The sequence below is a fragment of the Petromyzon marinus genome, chromosome 18 (genome assembly GCF_048934315.1).
Source record: "Petromyzon marinus isolate PM22_M1 ecotype Great Lakes invasive population chromosome 18, UKy_Petmar_22M1.pri1.0, whole genome shotgun sequence".
Taxonomy (NCBI): Eukaryota; Metazoa; Chordata; class Hyperoartia; order Petromyzontiformes; family Petromyzontidae; genus Petromyzon; species Petromyzon marinus.
Window position 1 is genome coordinate 8,774,163 of NC_133684.1, and position 4,498 is coordinate 8,778,660.

Here is a 4,498-nt window from a genome sequence, read left to right on the forward strand (position 1 = left end):
TGTACTGCACGAGTGGTGTGCACGTGGAGTTGACAGAGTAGTGGCATGATGACAGTGGCGGCGGGCTACGAATGAATGATGTAGCTGGGAACACATTGGGCCGTCGCCGCTCGTGACGTGGGGTATTTGCGCGGTGAGTGTGAATCTTTGGCAATCGATGTTCAACAAATGAAAGTGGTGATGCTGCGTTGGCAGCGGTGCACGAGCACAATAAACAAAACATTCACTCAACAACTGAACGAATTTGTTGAGTTTGTTTATTTTCATGGGAATCAACCGTTTGATGAAGTACTGTAGTGTCTTTACGGAGGATGCCATGTCTTCAAAAGAGGCTGGAAAGCGTTGCGAATTCCCATAGGCAACACCTGCAGTACACAACATTGATCGGGGGGGGGGGGGGTGTTGCGCAATGTTAAGTAAAGACAAATATCCCCCGTTAATAGCCTTCACCAACCAGACTGTTTGAGTAAGTGCTTGTTAGCGCGTAGCGCCTATGAAGGTCAGAACGGTATTGCTTTTTATTGCGTTCAATATTGAGTGTGGAGTGGTCTTGCCGACAGCAACAATTCTGCTGATGATGGGCGAAACTGGTCCAGAGTTTTCTTTTCACTTAAAACTTTCGTGGCTGCAGGAATTCATATTCTTGGTTCTTTCGGTAAAGTCTATCTAGGTGACTTTACCGAAAGAACCAAGAATACAGTGCTTTCTTGTTTAAACAAATTTCTGTATTGGTCTGGAAAGCCAATCGAGGCGATGGACTAAAATAGTCCTTTCTTGAGATGCATATAGTTGAAGAAACTGAAAGGAGTTTTTTCAAAACGGTGGTTCACAATTGCCGTAGAGAAATAACGTAACCACAAAATAAGTTGGTAATTTTAAATTAAATAAATGTTCCGTGATTAATTATACATGTGTTACGGTTATTCCAATTGTACAATGAATGCATGTGTAGGTGTAGTCGCGTGGGCTGGTGACCAGAAACGGCAATTGCGGTTTACAATAGTACACACGCGAGTGGCAGTATACACCGGTGTGTTGGCAGAATGGAGGAACTGGGGAAAGGGTCATGGATGGACCCATTTGGGGAGCCCCTGGAACCTGCCGGTGGGTTCGAGAAGGGAGGCGCGGTCAGGGCGGAGCCAGGCCACGCTGGGAGCATAAAAGGGGGCCGAGAGTGGGAGCTCGAGGCTGCCAGTTCTGGGATTGGATCGTCTCGTAGTTTTCTCGTTGCCATCGTCGATATTACACTGCGAGATTGTTGTTGGCTGTCTCCGGCAGCGCCGTCGGTGTTAGACGGCTCGTGTTGTGTATAGGCTAGCGACTGTAGAGAGTGTGCAGGCGAGATCGGAAGCGGTCAATAAAGAAGGTGCCTCTACAAATATCGTCTCTGATGTCACTGCACTACACATGGATGAAACGCCAAAGAAATCTGAACCGATTTTTATAAACATGCAGACTCAACGCGTTTGTCAATCATACTGTGGCCTTGAACTTAAACATATGTAATAGGCGACGTTTCGGGCAATGGCCCTTATTCATATATATGATATGAATAGCAATTTCCCGAACTTTCGCCCATTCCATAATTTCCCTTTTAAAAAGGCCCCAGTGTTATTCAGAAATGTGCTGAGTTTTTGATTCTCAAATGTCTACGGTTATGTACCCCTCTTATACCACGGGGTGGTGCTAGAGGCCCACGAATTTGTGAGACAATGCAAGTCAAAACCACGCGTCATTCACGTTTCCATTCGCACAACATGCCTCCCACCATCACGGGCTAAAGGGCTATAATACCGCAGTGTTCTACATTGCAAGGGCCGCGAGCCACCTGTGGCCCCTGGTGGCCTTTAGTGCGGCCCCTGACAATACACGAATGTGCAAACACCTCCATCGTTTAACACGCAGACTTTCGCGACCAATAGCCATAAAGGTGTTTTTGGGTTAGGTCGCATGAACATGTGTCGTTGAACCCGCCACCACCCGACAAAAACAAAACATGTCAATTAGTTACTAGTTCAGCACACCGGTGTATTGGAGAGGGAAGCCATAACATTTACGATGCAAGTACGGCGTTTCGCCAGTAATTACAACCAGCCTCATCAGGCAACATCCAGAATTGTGGAGTAATCCTCCTGTTTCGGTCTTAAATAAGAGAGATGAATGTGATATCATCACTTGTGAGCCAATCAGGTGCGGATACCTCAGGGGGAGGATGGTTAATGTAGTCATACAAACCCAATGGTTTCAAATGTGTGGCGGCCCTCAAACTGATGTCTTATCGGTGTAAGTGTCCCCCCTCTCTGAAAATGAGTGCAGGACACTGGGTTATACCCTTATAGGGAGAGCTAATTCACGTGGCCACTCAATTGGCGTCCCACCACAAAACATGCAGCCCAATAACAACACACCATGCAAAATATCGGATTCGTGGAAATGACAAAATTGTGTTTATGAATATGTTTCAGCAACATCCATGAACAATCACACTGTTGGATGAAGGCCCCCCCAAGCTCTCTCTCTCTCTGTTTTATACTGTGCAACCTAGTAAACATGTAACATTGAACCAACGTTGGGCCAGCATTGGTCCAACAGATCCAACCACACGCCAAGGTTGGCCCGATGTTGGCACAACGTTGGCGTGTTTACTGGAAAGTCACTTCCGTCAGCAAGGCGCGGCTATCGAATGTGCAGGTGGTGCAACTGCGACAGGGGCCACGCGCAGACCGGACTGGGTCCAAGCGCCGGGCTACAAAGAAGGAGCGGGGGTGGGAAATGAGTGGAGAGAGTGGGGTCCCGTTTGTTTGGTAGCACCAGAGCCCATAGCGCCACGCCAAGTCCACTATTCTCTTCTTGCGTTTGCCAGCAGCAATGTTCAGGAGCTCGATGCCAATTTCGAGGTATGCGGCTGGCCAGGACAAGAGGGCTGTAGGGGAGAGAGAGAGCGCTATGGACCATTGTTTGTGTTGCATAGTCGCAAATGGATATCTACTGGACATCTGTGAAACTACCAGACAAATGTGAAAAAGAGCTTTATAGCTCATCGGATTCCTCCAATATAAAAAAAATTGATTCTATTCCGAATTGCACTGTGACTTGTCTTTAATGTATATTTATATATATATCTATGGGTTTCGATGCATCTCTATACATGTATGTCTCGATGGGTTTCTATGTATCTATATGAGTCTATTTTTAGCTCCGTGTCTCCTATATGAGCCATAGTTTGGGTTGCATGGCTACAATCGCCATACTGTGGCATTTTGATGTTCCGATGCGGTTGATGGCTCCTCCCGGGTCTTCGAGGAGAAATGTCAAATCCAGGAGATGCGATGTTTGGGTCGGGAATGAGATGTCTTGACGTCTGCGTTGTTCCACTCTGTTTGCCAGCGTCTTTTCCGGATCTGGATGGGATATCCACGCACTCTGTTTAACATGTACAGTACAGTATGCAGTCATAAAACATCGACTGTCCTGAGCCATTGGAGGAAATTCCACATTTATATGATGGGAGCAGTGAATCCTTAGGAAAAGGCACTGATGAAATGTGTATATCGCATCACGTAACAAAATAGTATACAATGTGTGTTGTTTACATCACTTAATGTACGTAACGTTTGGAGATTACAACACACACAAAAGCTGACATCTATTTTTAACTGACTGGCGTGTGATTGACAGCTGTGGTTGTGTCGGCATTGCGGGTGACGTCGGGACTCACGGCGCTCCCCCCAAGGTGTGCGCGAGTGCGTGAATGCGGAGCGGTGGCGTAGTGGTTAGCGCAGCGCGCTATGAACCCTGCAGAGACCCGCGTTCGATTCTCCCGGCAACGGACAACACCGGTGGTGATTATGCGAATCAGTCAATCCTGGCCTTGTTCTAGCCCATGCAGCCTTAAAATGAGTGTAAACATCGCGACGATAAACAGTGCACGTACAGTCCTGATAATTGTCAATCCACTGCTGGATGAGGGCCTCACCAAGCCGTACCACTCGTGGGGGTTATTTGGCCATAATTGATCACTCTGGTAAGTACGGGTTTCAAGTAGTGGTATCCCAAACTTTCACAGCTGCTTATTTCTCTCCACTCACTCACTCCACTCCCCCCCCCCCCCCCGCTGCTGGTCCGTCATGGTCCCCACCCGCTCCTGGTCCATCACGGCCCATGCACCTCCTACGTACATCATGCTCATTTTTATGCTAATTCCTTTGTCAAAGCGTTTTGCTTCCTCCCACACAGCTTAAAGGACGCGACCTGGGCTTGGCTGTTTTCACTCCAACGCTGTCTTCATGACAGCACGGTCTCTTCACCTGATGAAGGCCACTTGTGTTGTGGCCAAAACGTCGTGATTTTTGTTATTTTATTTTTTACCTACGTGACTTTACCGAATAGAACCAAAGAGTAAAGTACGGGTTTGTGAAGGTGGGGAGAGCATAGACGTGGGAGAATAGGAGTACAATCCGACAGTTAATTATGACGTCCACCAAGTATCCCCAGTCTA

At 47.4% G+C, this 4,498-nt stretch overlaps 1 long non-coding RNA gene across 1 annotated transcript; it reads right to left on the reverse strand.

The window, feature by feature from the left end:
- Positions 1-240: 240 nt before the first annotated feature.
- LOC142925086 (uncharacterized) lies at positions 241-4,107 on the reverse strand. The gene is made up of 2 exons (XR_012942187.1): positions 3,252-4,107; positions 241-365 (listed from the first exon to the last, which is right to left on the reverse strand). It is a non-coding gene; the product is annotated as an uncharacterized LOC142925086 (long non-coding RNA).
- Between the last annotated feature and the right edge of the window lie 391 nt (positions 4,108-4,498).